General features: G+C 53.9%; 1 protein-coding gene and 1 pseudogene across 3 annotated transcripts in view; both read left to right on the top strand.

The window, feature by feature from the left end:
• Positions 1-18,215, top strand: part of LOC307217897 (uncharacterized protein) — a 116,662-nt gene that overhangs the window by 89,634 nt on the left and 8,813 nt on the right. The gene's annotated exons all lie outside the window — the stretch shown is intronic.
• On the top strand, positions 3,832-8,943 carry LOC307217907 (E3 ubiquitin-protein ligase RNF182 pseudogene; annotated as a pseudogene). Of its 2 annotated transcripts, none has more exons than XR_013844022.1 (2): positions 3,832-3,949; positions 6,449-8,943. The product of XR_013844022.1 is annotated as an E3 ubiquitin-protein ligase RNF182 pseudogene (transcript). The 2 variants fall into 2 exon arrangements; XR_013844023.1 differs by lacking the exon at positions 3,832-3,949 and adding an exon at positions 4,466-4,769.

Genomic DNA, 18,215 nt, shown 5'->3' with positions numbered 1-18,215 from the left:
ATTCAATTTCCATACTTTCCCCCAATCTTCCATTTGTAAGTTATGTTATAAATCTTCAGCCCATTTAATCATTACACAGTTAACCTCTTCATCTTTGGTTTCCCACTCTAACAGTAGACTATACATCTTCTTCAGTGTTTTTGTGTTATCTATAATTTCTCTTTGAAATCTGGATAAAGTATAGCTAAACCCTTTCTTACTATCTTCTTTAAATAGCTAATTTAATTGATACCACTGCAGACAATCATTTACATATTCTTGAATATCCTCAAGCTCTTCCAATTTTAATTTCCCTTTTGTTTCTATTAAAATATCTCTATATGCAGGCCATCTTTCTTTCCTGTTTACTTTCCTTATTGATGTTGCTTCCATTGGTCACCACCGCCACGGGGCCTTCTGTTCCGATAGACCTTTATAGCTTTTCTAAACTATATGGTTATAAAATCCTTTATGTACTTCCCCTTTGTCATGCCACAAATACACATGCCATCCAACTCCAGCTTTGAGACCTCCAAGGAAGGAGAGTCCACAACCTGCCAAGGGAGTCCCTTCCACTGTCCAGCAGCTCTTACTCTTGGAAAGTTCTTCCTGATGTTGAGTCGGAATCTCCTTTCTTGTAAGTTGAAGCCAGTGGTTCATGTCCTCTCCTCTGGAGCAGAAGAGAAGAAGCTTGCTCCATATGTGGGATGGTGGGGAGGTTGTGAAAAGGAGCCACGAGGTCTTCTGAAGATGCAGGAAGTAATTTCCTGTTGAGTTTATGCTGGTGGTGCTTCCTCTGTGTGGCAGCCCTAAGAAGGTGAATCTCATGCCTCTCAGTGTCTTCAAGGCTAAACATGCCCACCTCCCTCAACTGTTCCTTATCAAGCATATTTTCCAGACCCCTTTACTATCTTGCTTGCCCTCTGCGCACATGCCAGCTTCTCAATATCCTTGTTAAATTGTGGTGCCCTGAAGTGGGTCCCTTCCAGCTCTTAACCATTCTGTGATCCTAAGTGGGCACGAAAATCTGAGGACGGGGGCCTGACCAAGGCAGAACAGTTAAGTCCAGTCCAAGGCGACTACGGGGTTGTGGCACTCATCTCACTTTCAGGCTGAGGGAGCCAGCGTTTGTTCACAGACAGCTTTCCGGGTCATGTGGCCAGCAGGACTATACCGCTTCTGGCGCAACGGGACACCGTGACGGAAACCAGAAACGCCGTCTAGCTTCCCGCCACAGCGGTACCTATTTATCTACTTGCACTGGTATGATTTCAAAGAGAGCAGTCCAGACCACTTCTAGCGCAGCCTTGGTCTGCCCAGCTGTGCCTTCGTGTGGAATCTCACTGAATTGCTTATCGCATCCTTTCTCCAAAGACATCACGATGGTCTGGGCTTATTCTGACTTCATGAGAACCTGGAGGGGGAGAGACTGGCCAAAGGCCGTGTCTGATGGGCCTGAGCTCAGCTTCTGCATTCCCTGTGCCACCCTTGCCCCTTCCTCTAGGATTGATTGAGGCCACCCAAGGGTCATCTAGCCCAACCCCTTGCAATGCAGGCGTCACAGCTGAAGAATTGCCATCAAGTGGCCCCCCAACCTCTGCTGAGAAACCTCCAAGGAAGGAGAATCCACCGGCTTCTGAGGGAGTCGGTTTCACTGTGGGGAGGAGCACGGAGTGTGCCTGAAGTGTAATTCGGTATAAATCAAGTAAATACAAAGCAAGGGTCACCATCCAGTTTTGTTTGGTGTGGAGGTTGCAGGCCACTTAGGAAAAAATAATTTTGTTTTCTTATATCACCTATATTTAAGAATTCTAGGGTGTAAACGGAATGCAAGCATGATTGTGCATATGTGTGGCCTAATTCCACAGGCTGCAGAAATGTGAGTTCATGTGCATCTCTGCTTCCATTTTATTTTTAAAGCAGGTTACTAGTCCTTAGTATGCCTGCAGAAACATGTCAGATGGGTGGTGAAACCTGCGGGAGCTTCAGAAGCCAGAGACGTGCCTGAATAATTCTGGGGGTGGTGGAGTGAGCAGTGCAGCTTCCTTCCTCCATGACTAACCAAAGTATACCAAATGCCAGAAACTGGAATAAATTATGGAAAATAAGAAATGACGCAAGCGGGAAATGACGCAAGTGCAGAATTATTTTGTTTTGCGAAGGGTCCTCGCATCCCTCCATGAAACATCAATGGGTTTGCTGCTGCACATGGAGGATGGAGAGAGAGGTAGCCAGTGTTTGCCTTCACAGGGTTGCTCCCTGGTCAGTTGGCAAGTGACCTCAAGACCTGCCTCTGGCCCATTTTCACTGAGAAAGCTAATGGTGGTTGGCTGACAGTTGTGCCATCCTTCTCTGGAGGCCCAGAAGCACCTCATCATCTTTGCTACATCTCTCTGGCGAATTCCTTGAATATGTGAAGGACTCCCTCTTGTCTAGCCTGAGTTGCCATCTTCCCAATTTCATTTGAGCAAAACTCCCTGAACCCACCCTGCCTTAATTTTATATCTCTCGGGCACTTCTGGACAGATTTGCTCCCACAAGTCTGTAGTGGAGAAGTTCCTGGCTTGTTGGTTTGGTTATTTTATTCTCCATTTACCGTATTTTTCGCTCCATAAGACGCACTTTTTTCCTCCTAAAAAGTAAGGGGAAATGTCTGTGCATCTTATGGAGCAAATGCGTGGTCCCTGGAGCCGAATTGCCCAGGGGTGAAAAGCAGATCGTGCTTTTTTTTTTTTTTTAGAAAGCGGGAAGGGGGTGTTGAAAGGAAGCAGCTGATCTGCAAGTGATCAGGAGGGAGATAAGGGACACTAGCGATAAAGGAGGCTGCCTGAGAGGGAGGAGGTAAATGCCCATGGATCAGGATTTCAGCATTGGGTCACCCCAAATTCACCATCAGATCACATAGCATGTCCATGGCTACAGCCTACACCACAAAAATCACACATCCACCGTTTCGTGGGCCCCAGTGGCGCAAAAATGTGGTTACAAAGCACGGATCCACATGGATCCTCAGGATTTTTGCATTGGGTTACCCCAAACGCGCAGTCAAATCACATGTCAGTGGCCACAGCTTGAACCACAAAAATCATACATCCACTGCTGTTTCGTTCAGAATATTTTTTTTCTTGTTTTCCTCTTCTAAAAACTAGGTGCGTCTTATGGTCAGGTGCGTCTTATGGAGCGAAAAATACGGTATTTTCTGCTTCCCTTTCAAGGTTCCTTGCATGCTTCCTCACTCCAGTTTCCTTTCCTCATGACAACCCTGCGAGGAGGGGTGGCCCGTCCTGTTGGCTACTGGAGGTGAAACAAATGTGCTGCCCCTTGCCCCCCCCTTCCGCCACTGGTGGAATGCTCCCTTGCATTCGGCAAGAGCTGGGGTGCCGCCTCTTGCACTTCTGCCGCATGAGACCGGTGCTTCACCCTGCCTAATCAGTGGGCCAAGTTCTGCTGTGAGACTGGTGGGGACAGGGCCAAGGTCACCCAAGTGAGGACTTTAACTCTGGTCTTCCTGACCCAACACATCCTGACTGCTACTTCCCACTAACTCTCAAGACCAAATCACCCACATATCTCTATTTTGATTTACTCTGTGTGTGCTTGTAGGTACAGACAAATAGACTGTGGCACCTATTGTACAGTGGTACCTCGGGTTACATATGCTTCAGGATACAGACTCTGCTAACCCAGAAATAGTACCTCGGGTTAAGAACTTTGCTTCAGGATGAGGACAGAAATCGTGCAGTGGCAGCAGGAGACCCCATTAGCTAAAGCAGTGCTTCAGGTTAAGAACAGTTTCAGGTTAAGAACGGACCTCCGGAACGAATTAAGTATGTAACCAGAGGTACTGCTGTCCCTCAAAACCAATGGATGTAAGTTGCCATGACTATTGGCTTCAATAGGTTGACGGAGCAATCCGAAAGAGGTCTGAGAGGAAGCAAGTCCTGTTGAATTCAATGGGGCCTAATCCCAGGTAAGTAGCATGTGGCTTGCAACCTTAGAAGCTCCCTTTAATTGGCAAGGCCAAGACTGAGATTAGAGGGGGGGGGTTGCAATCTTAAATAATAATGAGAGAAGGTGCTGGGTTTTTTTTTTGGGGGGGGGTATTTTCTCTGGCGTCTTCAGGCGTCCTCTTCCACCAACCAACCCCTTTCAGTGGGTCTCCCACCTTTCATCTGAGGTGCACAGGAGGGCGCCCATGGCTCGCTCCCCCGACCTGCAATATTTTCTGCACCAGCCAACCAGGTAGGGCAGGCAGGCGGAGAGGCAGTGAGTGGCTCAAGGCCCCCCAGGAGCACAACGGCGGGCAGCGCCACCATGGCACCATTGTCACCACGGCAAAGCGGGGCAGCGCCCTGCGAAGGATGCGCAAGGCCGCGGCCGCATCTTCTGCGTCGCCTCTCCCCTCCCCAAGCAACATGGGGGCCTCGGGGGGAAAGGATGCGGTGCGCTGGGTCGGCCGGACCCCCAGCTGTGCTGCTGAGTGGGGGGGGGGGCTTGATCCCCGCATATCCGCGGAGCTGGGGGTGGAATCAGGCCGTACATCCGGGGTGGGGGAAGCGGGGAGGGCGCCTGAGCCTGACCAGCCATCAACATCCTCTCCATCTCCTCCTCCTCCTGCATCCCGGCTCTGTTGCCATGGCAACGGCCAGGCGGTGGCTGTTGGCGGCCCGCGCGAGCGTCTGCCCGGGGCTGCAGCAGGAGCCGGAGCCGGAGCGGGCAGCGCCTCTCTGGGAGGCCGGCGGGACCCCCCCCCGGGCGGGACGACCCCCGCCCGCCCCTCCGCGCACCAGGTAGGGAGAGGGATGGGTTCCCTTGAGCTCCGGGGGAGGAGCGGGGCGAGGAAGGACTCCACCCGGTGCTGCCTGGGGCCCGGCCAGGCTCTCCCAGCAGCGGTACCGACGGTGCGGGGGGGGGGGGGGCGGGATCTGGGCGAGGTGGGTCCCCGAAGCCAGCAGCTGGGCAAGGCAGGAAAGAATCCCCCCTCCCCAACCCGGGAGCAAGGGCAGCACGCTTCTCACAAGGTTGCATGGATGGTGGGGGTTTTTGCGGGGGGGTGTCCTCTGTTCTGAACAGCGCTCGGCCCTCCCTGAGCGCGCTGGCTGGGGCTGAGGATGGGAGCTGGAGCCCAGGCACGTCTGGAGGGCCACAGGTGCCCCCCCGCCCCCGTTCTTGGCAGCAGAGGCAGCAGGTGAGGCGCTCTGCTTCTCAGCCAGCCTGCGCGCAATTGCGCGCGTGTGCCCAGAGGCCAGATGCGTCTCGCTCAGCAGCCCAGCCAAGACGGGGGGACCGGGGGGGGGCTCAGGCCATTGCTGGACGCCCAGCTGGAGGAGGCCATGGGGCTCAGCAACCTTTCCAAGGGGGTTAGGCGGATTCAGGGAAGAGGAGGAGGAAGACCAGAGGTCTCTCGATGGCGCCTTGCCAGGATGGCTCCGCCTTGCCTCCCCAGTGGAGGCCGGAATACCAGTTGCTGGAAGCCACAGGAGGGGAGAATGGGGCTCTTGCATTGGAATCCATCTAGTTGGCCCCAGTGAGAAGAGGGTTGGGGAATAGATGGGGCCCCGCTTTGGCCTGATCCTGCAGGCTCTTCTTATGGCTTCCTGAGACAGCGCCCTGGTGCCCAGGCAGGAGCCTGGACATGACCCAGCCAAACTAGCGATGGGAAGGCCCAGCAGTAGAGACAAACCGGGGAAATGAAGAATATATTTCCACTTCAGAATATGCATCCGTTCCCAGAGTTTCTTCTTATTTTTTTTATTTTAGTGTATTGACATCCCACCTTTTACTCCAAGGAGGTCAAGGTGACGCACAGCCCCCCCCCCCAAGTCTAATCCCGCCAACAACCTTCTGGGGTAGGTTAGGCAGAGGCAGCGACAGGCCCCCAAGGTCACCCAGTGAGCTTCATTTCCGAAAGGGAGATTCGAACCCTGAACTTAGTCTGACACTGTAACTATTATGCCACACCGGCACAGGGCAAGGTGTTTTTGTTTTTTTAAAGAATATCTTATGCTGCCATTTCCTCCATTTTTTTAAAAAGCAATGTTTTGATATAATAATGCTTTAAAATTCCTAGACCTAAGGGTTAATGGTAACCATTTGAGACCTGCCAAGTCTTACAGGGATTCAGGCAGCAGCTGCTTTATCCTGTGCAGTCTAGTGTAGTATTGGAGACACAGGCTGGCAGCAGCGTTCCAGGCAGAGGGCATCCCCACGCCTGCCTGCGGATGCCAGGACCACCAGGGGCTGAGCCTGTGCCCTTCTGCATGCACAGCAACCAGCAAGCTCGTCTTATGCTTCTATGGAACCTCCAAGCCCAGAGACAGTCTACCTGCGTCTCACCAGGGGAAAAGGCAGGGAATCTCATCAGGATTCTTCGAGTGAGAGCAGGTTGCTGGACGAGGCAGGGCATTGGCCTGGCCCACCGAGGCTCTTTTAATCTTCTTGTGTTGTGCTCTCTCTGCCCCCCATGCAGCCAGGCTCCCCTCCTCCACGGCCGCCATGTCCCCTGGCAAGGCCAAAGCGGGCCCCCCCCAGCCGCTGGTCTTCGCAGCCCACGAGATGGAGTGCAAGATCTGCTACGAGCGATTTGACGGGCGCGGCCGCCGCCCCAAACTGCTGAGCTGCCGCCACCGCGTCTGCGCCCGCTGCCTGCGCAAGATGGTGGAGGTGGGCGAGCCGCCCGGGACCCTCAGCTGCCCCTTCTGCCGCCAGGAGATGCCCCTGCCTCCGGACAGGGACGTGGGGTGCCTGCAGGACGACGGGCAGGTCCTGGCTTTGCTCAGCTGCCGCGAGAGGGCCCGGAAGCAAGGAGGGGGCGCCAGGGCCGGGGGGGCGGCCCCCTCCCCGGAGGTGCTGCTGTGCCCCAGCGTCCTGGAGCCCTTTGCAGAGGGCGGGCACAGCTCCTCCTCGGACTGCCTGGTCATCACCCTCCTGGAGGTGCCCGAGGACATGGCGGCCCCCGAGGGGGTGGGGGTCCTGGACGTCATGCGCCTCTACCGCCCGCCCAGCCTGACCTCGCTGCCCTGCTACGGCCCCCTGGGCAAGTGCCAGCCCTGCGCCACATGGCGCGCCTTCCCGCGCTTCCTGGTGGGCGTCCTCTGCCTGGTCTACTTCAGCTCTCTGCCCTTTGGCATCTACCTCCTGCTGGTGGAGCGTCTCAACCTGGGCATCGTCCTGGTGAGCCTTGTGCCCTCCACCCTCATCCTCTGCGTCTTCTACAGCCTCTGCCAGTGCTTCTGCCACGAGATCTTCGACTTGCCTTCTTGAGTCGGGCAGTGGGGGAGATCCGCAGGGCAGAGGCCAATGCCAGGCCCCCGGAGCCTCCCGCCAGCACCCAAGAGACAATTCGCCCTCCTTGTCCTCCCCGAATCTTGTGCCATTCCAACCGTCCTTCCTGGAAGCAGATTTCAGCAGCATTGCCCTCCTCTCCCTGCAACGGTCGCCAACCGAACGAAGGGCAGTGCCAGCCTCGGAAGAGAGCCCTTCCATGTTTCAGAGCTGGGAAGGCGATGATGTGCTTCTTCAGACATGGACGATGGACTCTTAGGATGGCGCAGGATTGGCCAAGCGTTCATGAGAACTACGTAGCAACCTGGCTGTCCGAGAAATTTATTTGTCTCCAAAGATATTTGCAAAGGCAAGAATGCCGTAATTTCACACATAGATGTTTGTTTGTCAGAGATCTCGGTCCACAAATCATAAGATCTTCAAATCCGATTCATTCTGACAAAATTAGGAGTTCTCAAGTACAACCACATTGAGGCAGCCGGATGATTTATAGCTGGCAGGTTGCTCGAATTTATTGCTCACCGGCCCCCTTCAGGAAGGAGCAGGCAGTTCTGTGGAGGAGGAAGAGGAGGGAGGGGCCTTTCAGGCGCTGTTGGCCACACGGCTAAGTAGAACCTCCATGTGCCAGGACAGTGTTCCTGTCAACAGCAGTCGGAAGAAGCCCATTGCCTCCCTGCCTCGCCCTTTCAGCTTCCTGAGCAAGCTTTGAGGATGCTGAGCTGGAGGGCGGTGCCTTTGTCTCTGCTGCTCTTTTGGAAAACAGATTCTGCCCTGTTGAGAAGCTGCCTCGTTGGTGGGGACCCGGGGGGGGAAACCCCCTCTGCCACGTGTCTCTGGTGGAACTGGGAATGGCAGGGGGACAGGATGCGGCCCCCACCCCAATGAGCAACTGGGCCTGGGGGTGATGTGGGAACAGCCAACAGTCTTCTGCTGGCCCCTGCATCTTATATATTTATTTTATTTTATTTCTTGCCTTTAGGGGCCACGTTTTTCCTCCAAGGGGGTCAAGGGGGCATATATGGTTCCCACCCCACCCCCATTGCCACTTAATCCCCACAACAACCCTGTGAGGTAGGCCAGGCTGAGAGGAAGTGTGACTGGCCCCCAAGGTCACCCTGTGGGTCTCTCCCGGATCCTCATCCGGCACTCGAACCACTGCACCCCGTTGGCTCATTGCATGTCCTACTGTGGCAACCTGCCAGCCCCTTGACGTAGAATCCTAGACTTGTATGGTTGGAAGGCACCTAAAAGGTCCACTAGTCCAGCCCCTTGCACATGGGCCATTTCCCCAGAGGGGAGAGCATCCCACACCCAGTGGGTCCAGGGAGACTGGTGACCTCTTGCAAACAGGGGAGGAGGTCATTTCAAAAGTCAGAGAGACTCCCTGCAAGTTCTGCAGAGCATGCTTAGCAACCTGCGGGCTCAAGGGGCAAGCCTGAAGGGGCAAAGGGGGAAAGGGTGTCCCACTAGGGGAGTCAGACCCCTGGCCTTACATCCCCCTCCCCCTGAGTGCTCAGTGCCAAGTCCTGGTCTGCTCATTTTGTGACACTCACCAAAGGGTTAAAGGAAAAGCTGCTTATTTTGGTTTGCAAGTCCCGGTGCCTGGTGAAAACTGGCAGAACAGCACCTCCTGTTGTCTGTGTCCTCCACTGGTTCAGAAATAAATGAAATAAAACGAAACTTGCCAGTATTGTAATGCCATTCTGCAGATCTATGGCGCAACCGCATGAGGAGTGAAAGTGTGCAGTTCCATTTGCTCACCTCAAAAGCACTGGGAAAGGTTTGGGAAAAGTCCGCCCAAATTATCAAGGGGGTGGAGAGACTCTCCTATGAGGGGCGGTGTTTGGGGCTTTAAAAGGCGAGTGAGAGATACATGTTTCTACAATGATGCCTTGCAGGGGGAAAGTGGATGGAGAAAAGTTTGGGGACATAAAAAAGGAAGCGCTTCTTCCCAAAGTTAAATGGGGATTGCCAGGGTAATGGAGGGAGATTTAGGGAGCTGATATCCTGTTGGAGAGTCGGCTTCCAGGGGTCAGCAGACTTTTTCAGCAGGGGGCCGGTCCACTGTTCCTCAGACCATGTGGGGGGCTGGACTATATTTTGGGAAAAAAATTAAATGAACGAATTCCTGTGCCCCACAAATAAATAAATAAAAGCACACATTCTACTCATGTAAAAACACGCTGGACTGTCCGTGGGCTGGATTTAGAAGACGATTGGGCTGGATCCAGCCCCCGGGCTGTAGTTTGCCTACCCGTGGCTTAGAGGAACCTGGAGCTGCCACGACCTTTTCATCCAGCAGAGGTCACACAGAGCTGGTTTTCTTTTTCCCCAGGGATGTTTGCAATTTTTCACTTCTTCCCTCTTGGTTTAACCCCACAAGCTGCTCTGTATAGGGCACTTTTTAGCACCGACACAAACGGTCAAAACAGAGCCCCTCCATCGTCACACCTCAGGACGAAAAAGTATGCAACTCGGTCCTCTAAATCTGCACCCCTTCCGGAATCTAACCCCCCCCCCCTTGCCGGAAACTGAGCCTGATGAGGAGCTGTTGAAGGAGCTGGGCATGTTTAGCCTGGAGAAGAGGAGACTGAGAGGAGATCTGAGAGCCACCTTCACATATCTCAAGGTCTGTCCCATGGAAGATGGAGCAGGCTTGGTCCCAAACTAATGGAATCTAAATTGCAACAAAAGAGATTCCAACTAAACATGAGGAATAACTTTCTGACTGTACAAGTTATTCAGCAGTGGAATGGACTCTCTTGGAAGGTGGTGGGCTCTCCTTCGTTGCAGGTTTATAAGTAGAGTTTGGCCCATCATCTCTCAAGGCTCCTTGAGCTCTCATTACTGCATTGCAGGGGTTGGACTAGTTGACCCTTGGGGTCCCCTCTATTCCTATAATTCTAGGATTGCAGACTTTGTTGTAAACAAAATATGCCCCTTTTCCCTTATGGGGGACACAAGAGCCCATATAGAGTCCTTAAGTGGGTTCCCTATTGGTAGGAGAAAACAACAGAGGCCAACCAGAGAATACTGAGAAGCAAAGCAGCTCGTTAGCCTGATCTTTATTGATCTGTTGCAACAGGGTGCTCCCCTCACCCGCAGGAAAGGAGGAGGACCCAGAACCCAGGTGTGTCTGCCCTTATATAGACATTTCAAATTGCCTGCCATGGAGCTCAAGACCACCCCTCCATACATCATACCTACATCACAGAAAAGGTGGTCTACAACAGAAATTTGAATGTTGTTTTTCCTGTCTGCCAGGTTATCTGATAATGCCTTATCTGATTCCCTTTCCTGATAGTCTGGCCATTCCTTTAAAATGATGATTTCCCAATTCCTGAGACAATGGGGAGGTTCCCTCGCCCCCTCCCTCCTTGCAGAGAAAATATTTGGTCAGTTTGGGAGTCAAAATGGTTTCAGGAGGGTCTTCCTGTGCTGCTCCAGACATGTGGTCCCCATATCTATGTACGTGCTTGGTTGGTACATTTATGAACATTTATTATTTATATATAAGACCTTAATTATTTTTATTTCAACTTGGAAGGAATCCCAGGGATCATCCAGCCCAAGCCCGTGTAATGCAGGACTGAGAGCTAAAAAAATCCCTGGCAGGTGGCCACCCAAACGCTGCTTGAAAAACAAAGGAGAGTTGACTCTCCCAGGTACTTTCAACTGTATTCACACGATGTTTTAATTATTGTAAGCCCCTCTGGGACCTTAGGCTGAAGGACAGGCGAAGAACAAGAACAGCAGCAGCAGCTCTTCTCTTCCGCTTCCCCACCAGCCAGACAAGCCTTTCCAGGGCTGCCAGGGCTCCTCCTTCCCTAGCTGGACAAAGGGGTCTCCTCTCACCCCACTTGGATGCCCCGCAGCTCCTCAAAGAGCCCCCCTGCTGGGCTGGGTGCTGGTGGCCAGTTCAGCCACACGCCAGATCTTGGGCTTGGGGGGCAGCTCCTGCGCCTCAGCAGTGGCGGGTGGAGGAGACGCAGGCAAGCCTTGCCACCGCCCGGCCTTCAGCCAAGGGGCCGCTGCTTCTGCCAGAGAGCCACTCTGGGGGAGCTTTATCCTTGGCGGAGGGGTGCTGGGGGCTGCTCTTTCTGCGCCGGCCTCTCCCTCGCTGTCCTCCTCTTCCTCCTCCGCCTCTCCCTCGGCCTTCGGGGCCCGGGGCGCCCAGCAAGCCCGGTTCTCCTTCTTGAGCCGCCGGCGGGCGTTGGCGAACCAGGTGGAGACCTGCGTCAGGCTCATCCGGCTGACTATGGCCAGAAGCACCTTCTCTCCCTTGCTGGGGTAGGGGTTCTTGGGGTGCTGGCCCAGCCAGGCCTTGAGGGCCGCCGTGCTCTCCCGGGAGGCGGACGCCTTGCCCCGCGACGGGTCCTCGGGGGTGCCTGGCCGCAGGAGGGGCGGGTAGAGCAAGGGCGCTGGCCACAGCAGGGGGGGTCCGCCAGGCAGCTCACAGGGGGCCGAGACCTGGAGCACACAAAGGCAAGAGCAGCTGTCAGCAGCAGGACCCCCAAACAACTCCGGGTGTTGCAGGAATTTATGTATAGGTTGGGGGGGTTTGCCCCTCCAGCAGATATCATGCACATGCAGCCCACTACCAAAACAAGCACAATCACTTTTGTGACTTTTGTGATTTGTCCCCACAAAACACTTCATCACAGTTTCTTCCTATCTATTCAAAGAGCCTCTGCTGCACAATACCAAATGTAAGAATTCACTGATCAATGTATCTATGTACTGGCTCACTGGGAAAACTTCAGAAATTCCTGTAGACATGTGAGCTCAGCTACTCAGCAGCCCCTCTACCTGAGGGATAATCCCTGGCATCCTGATACCTGAGTGCCAGACAGGTAGCCATTCCAAAAATAACAAACCCAGATGAAGACAAAAGGGTGGGATGAACTTGGCTGGGAAACAGGGAAATGTAAATATATTTTTTGCTACACTTGATGGGTGTTTGGTGGAGGGCAAGGAGAACTATGGGGCAGGGTCCAGGATGCTCAGATTACTGCCACCAGACCTCCCCTTTCATGATGTAACCATGATGTATGAGTGATGTAGTCTGGGGGGGGGTGTAACATGGGGATTAAAAAGGTAAAGGGATCCCTGACCATTAGGTCCAGTTGTGGCTGACTCTGGGGTTGCGGCGCTCATCTCGCTTTACTGGCCGGGAGCCGGCGTACAGCTTCCGGGTCAGGTGGCCAGCATGACTAAGCCGCTTCTGGCAGACCAGAGCCGCGCACGGAAATGGTGTTTACCTTCCCGCCGGAGCGATATCTATTTATCTACTTGCACTTTGACATGCTTTCAAACTGCTAGGTTGGCAGGAGCAGGGACCGAACAACGGGAGCTCACCCCGTCGCGGGGATTCAAACTGCCAACCTTCTGATCGGCAAGCCCTAGGCTCTGTGGTTTAACCCACAGTGCCACCCGTGTCCCACAACATGGGGATTAGCAGCTAATAAAAGTTTGGGTTCTCTTTTGTTTGAGGCTTCCATCTTGTTCCACCTGGTGGCAGGTGGGAGCCCTGTTGTGACAGTCTTCAATCAAGACCAAGCTGACTGGCTGCTGTTTTGCTCTGGTATTCCTGGCTGGTGTCCTTGTTTTTTGTCCAAGGGAGCCCTCAGATTTCTCTGTTAACAGGGAAATGTTGGCTCCTCCGGTCTGCTCCGGCTCCCTGCATACTGCCCCACATTTTGGAAGGGCAAATTGAGGCACACCCGCACCATCCTGCCACCCCTGTCACTTGCCTGCTCAGCTCCAAGACCACTGCTCACCCAGCCCCTCCCTTGCCTGCCTGCCCCCTTCACCTGCTGCCTCCTCTGCCCCCATCGCCGCTGCCTCCTGCCGCCGCCACTGCAGCCTCCCGGAGGCGCTTTGGTCCCACTCTGATGATTCCCAAAGCGATCCCGGAAGGCTCTCTGGCACTCACCAGCATAACCCTGCTGACTCGCACCAGGGTGCACGTCTTAAAGAGGACATTCCGGGATCCAAGGCAAAGCCAGAATTGGCTTCTGTGATCTGGGATGCCCAGCTTAAAACGGGACACTTGTCCCTGCTGGAGGAAAGAAGCATGCCTGGATGCAGGCTGAGTCAATGACAGAAGCGCCAGAGAGCAGAAATTGAAGCGTGCTTGAAATGTGGCCCATGCAGTGGAAACCTGCTCCACCCTGAAAGCAAAGGCAGGCAGAGAAAGGTTGCGGCATTTGGGACATTTTAGAGAAAAGGCATGATGGAAATGAATGGAAGCTTTCTATGCCCTCCTGAGTGGTGGTCCATCTGTCCCGGAGGGCATCCCTCTCCCCCTAAAGGATGTGGGGTGCTCTTGGGTCCAGCCTTGCCACTGCGGCTGCAGCTGCCTTCAAGGACCTCAGGGTCCTTTCATCAGCTTTGACCACTGCACCAACCCTGGCTCTACCAGGACACAGTTAGTTCCGGTTAGTCACACTCTGGCCCCCTCCTGCTTGAGTGGGGCAGGCAGAGCCTTGTGGATGGCGCTGCCACCTTTGCTGAGGTCGAGAGGCGGGCACCGTGCCCCTGAGGGGCTCTGCTTCTTCAGCTCTGCTGCCTCCTCTTGTTTTCTGCTGCTATTTTTAGTCCCATCCCAGCATTTCTCCTGCCTCCCAGAGAAGGCCCCTTCCCTGTCTGGTTGAGAAGCCACCACAAAGACTCCCGCTCTGCAGATATTTTTAAACATCTCCAGACCAGAGAGAGGAGCGTCTGTCATGCAGCCCAGGGCTGGGAGGAGCGGGCTTGAGCTGCCTCCATGCCAGCCTGCCCACTGTGCCAGACTGTGTACGTTTGCCAGCCTGCGTTTCTTGTTGCCACAAGGGGGGCTTGCCTCCTCCTAAAGCCCCTCAAATCATAGCTGTCAACTTTTCCCTTTTCTTGCAAGGAATTCTATTCGGAATAAGGGAATTTCCCTTAAAAAAAGGGAAACGTTGACAGCTATGCCTCAAATGGGGGGGAACTTGGCACAAAGAGAATTAGGACAGAGAACATGAATCCCAGGCAGAGACAGGACTCAGAAATGGGACATCTGTGCTGCATGCAGAAGGCCTCCCTCCCCATCCCTCCCTCATGAGGAAGATCTCTGGAGGAGGCTAGGGTGGGGAGGAGGTTTGGGACAGACCTCTTGGTCTCTGGAGGGGGTGATGGTGCAAGTGTGGGAGGGTCAGTCTGGATGATGCCCTGACTCCCTTCCAGCTCTTGGGACCGTGTGTGTGTGTGTGTGTGTGTGTGTGTGTGTGTGTTAAAGGGTATGAGAGCAAGCTTCCTCAACTAGGTAGTGGACCTGCTGACCAGTTGCGCATTGCAATCAGTACAAGCAAAGAAGCTGCTCTGTGCCATCGGGCAAATGGCCATTGGGCCTCCCCCCCCCTCGCCCGGCTGCTAGGAAGAAGCCGGCTGGAAGCTGGAGACACAGAGACATCTCCAAATATCTGAAGTGCTGCTGTTCCATGCAAGACAGAGAAAGCTTGATTTTTTCTGCTGGCAAAAGGATGACCACGAACAACAGATTCAAATGACATGAAAGAGCGATTTGACAGAGGAGCAGACTCCCTTGGAAGGTGGTAGACCAGGGGTCAGCAGGACAGACTATATATATTTTTTTGGGGGGGGGGTGAAGGAATTCTTATACAACAAAAATAACCCAGAGATGCATTTTAAATAAAAGCACACATTCTACTCATGTAAAAACATGCTGATTCCCGGACCATCCAGGGGCCGGATTGAGAAGGAGATTAGTCCGGATCCAGCCCCCGGGCCTTAGTTTGCCTACCCATGTGGTGGACTCTTTCTTTGGAAGCTTCCAAGCAGAGATCGGATGGCCATCCGTCATGGATGCTTCAGTTGTGATTCCTGCATTTCAGGGGGTTGGACTAGATGACCCTCGGGGTCCCTTCCAACTCTACCGTTCTATGCTTCTATGAAGGGAACTCGTGAGGTCGTCTCCTGCAAGCCAGTCTGACCCCACCCTTGCACCCAACCCACCTGGGATCTGGTGCCAGTGGCTGCCTGGCCTTTGTTTGACAACCTGCCCCCCAACGGCTGGCCCCATTGCTCACCCCCCCCCCCGCCTGCTCTGCCTGCCTGCTACTTTCTCCCCTGCCCAATATTCTCCCCAGAAGTTCCTTCTCCTCACATGCTTGGCATCCCCCAGGCACAGGTAAGCAGCTCCAATGAGCTCCCACCTCAGAACTGATGGAGAAACTGCACACAGAGATTTTCCAGGTAGGAACACAGAGACATGGGGTGCTGGCTTACATGGGTGTAGCCAGGATTTTTGTTAGGGGGTGCAGAACCACAGTTAGCTATGTGTTTTTATTGATTTTGGGGGGCAGCTGTCCCTCCCTGCCCCCCCCCCGGCTACGCCCATGTTGCTTTACACGGAGACATTGGTCCAGCTTTCCCAATATTGTCGGCACTGGCTGGCGGCAGCTGTTTAGTTTTTCAGGCAGAGGTGCCTCCCAGCCTGGCTAGGAGATGCTGTTGGGATTCGCACTCGGGACCCTTTGCCTGCAAGGCAGATGCTCCACCGGCTGAGCTGCAGCCCCTCCCCAAACTTATTCTATTCTGAGGCCATCAATGCCTGAAAACCTTCATGAGCCTTGCATCTATTTCAGAAGGGCCAAAAGGAAGGACTATGAAAAGAATTATTAGCTAAGGACAATTAAATGTAATATAGAAATTAAGAAATGCAGAATAAGTGATAAAGAACGGAAAAGCATCAGAGGTGTTGATGGAAGTCTAAAACATTATTTAAGATGAAAAGATATGTTGTATGGCTGTTGAAACTGATATGTTAAAAAATCAACAAAAATGTATATATATAAAAAGAAAGGAGTCCAGAATGGACACATGGAACCAGCCATGAGATTTAACAGAACGGGCACATGGAAACAAAAAACGCCAGACTGACACATTCAGAAAGAACAAAAGAAGTCTGGTGGGCCGTTAATCTGCGGAACTCCCTGCTGTTTGGTTGCTGGCGCTGTTAAAGAAGGAGGAGAAATGCAAGTGATTATGATTCCAGCAAGTGTAGCTTGAGGGCTGCTGGAATCTGAGTGATCCTGGAAGCATTTCAGCACCAGAAGTTAGACCTTCTCCCATGCGGCTGAGAGAGGGAGAGGGGGAAAGGTGTTTGGCCCAGCCAGTCCCACCCATCTCTCTAGCCCCCAGGGGCTCACCTGGGCCCAGCCCCTCGCTCACCCCAATGCAACACAGAATGCCCCCCCCTCCATGCCACCCTGAGCCCCACCCTGGAGTCACTTACCGGCTGGGCAAAGAGCCCCAGGGGTGGTGGCTGCAGCAGGCTGTAGCAAGGGAGAGCAGGGTAGGCGCAGGGCAGGGGGGGCAGCAGGGGGGGCAGGGGTGCAGGCAGGGCCCCTAGGGGACACCAAAAGCCCTCCGCATCCCCAGTGCCCGCAGGTGTCTCTTGGGAGGGTGTTGAGGCCATGCTGTGCAAGACCGGCTCTGGGGCGGGAGAGGCTGCGCTTGGGGGATTTATAGGGGCAGAGGGGTGAAGGGCAGCTGATTAGGGGCATTAGCAGACAGCGGGCACAGCTTACTTTAAAGGGGCAGCGTCAGGAGGCTGCAGTTGGAGGAGCCCCGCCTTGGGCCAGAAGCTGGATTCTCACTCACCGGAGCAGCTGCCTTTGGCACATGTCCTGGAGGGGTTTGGGGACCCCCACCGCAGCCCCCTCCCTGAGCTTATGCCTGGTTACAGCAGAGCAGGACTGGGGGGGGGGGGCTGCTCTCCTTCCCCACAACGAAGCACTAGGAAATGATTAGATGGGCACAGGATATTGGCTGCCCAATAATGATGACCAAATGGGAAAATCTTTGGAGAACAAATATGAAATGTATGGCGTCTTATAACATCAAAGAAAATATGTTAAAGATGCAGCATGGATGGTCCCTCACCCCCTCAAGACTATTTAAGATGTACAAAAGTTTAGGTTCTAGGAAATCTCTGGGTGCTCCAGGCCTGGAGAGGTGGACAGAGAACCTCATTTGGACTGCGATTCCCCTTCTAAGTCTTGGCTAAAGAGCATGTGCAGAGTGCTACTCCCTTGTTGGTGGAACAGCTGCATTGGGGCCCTAACTGGGTCGCACGGTGGTCATGGGGGCGATTCACTTCCAGGCCAATGAGATGTAGCTTCGAAGGAGGTTTGGGCAGGTCCGTCTGCATGATGCCCGAGTTCCTTCCAGTCCTTGGGGTCCTGGACGCAGGGAGGGTTAGAATCTAATGGGGGATTCTATCGTTAAACTCGTCAGACAAATTTATTTTGGTAAGACAATGTCCCTGGCTGGCCACTTAGGTGTCCTCATACGCATCCCAAAAGAATAAGCCAGGTTGCAGGAGCTGCAACTAAGGGATGGGACCTTCCAGGATAATAGGTGGGACTTTCCTCCAGCCCCCCCCCCCACCTAGCTGCCAGGTAGGAGAAGAAGACCCTGAGAGTTGTGCAAGAGCTGAGCTGGAGACCCAGCGACCTGGTTGCTCTGTGCTGGAGCCAAAGCTGAGACTACGCAGGATGAGACCCTCCCTGCCCGCAGACTGTCTCGCCAGAGTGGTGCATGCTCTGGTTATCTCCCGCTTAGACTACTGCAATGCGCTCTATGTGGGGCTACCTTTGAAGGTGACCCGGAAACTACAACTAATCCAGAATCTGGCAGCCAGACTGGTGACTGGGAGTGGCTGTAGAGACCCCATAACACCGGTCTTGAAAGACCTACATTGGCTCCCAGTACGTTTCCGAGCACAATTCAAAGTGTTGGTGCTGACCTTGAAAGCCCTAAACGGCCTCAGCCCAGTATACCTGAAGGAGCGTTGCCACCCCCATCGTTCTGCCCGGACACTGAGGTCCAGCACTGAGGGCCTTCTGGCAGTTCCCTCGCTACGAGAAGCCAAGTTACAGGGAACCAGGCAGAGGGCCTTCTTG

The sequence above is a fragment of the Podarcis cretensis genome, assembly GCF_951804945.1.
Source record: "Podarcis cretensis genome assembly, chromosome: 6".
NCBI lineage: Eukaryota > Metazoa > Chordata > Lepidosauria > Squamata > Lacertidae > Podarcis > Podarcis cretensis.
This window is presented reverse-complemented; position numbering and strand designations above follow the sequence as displayed.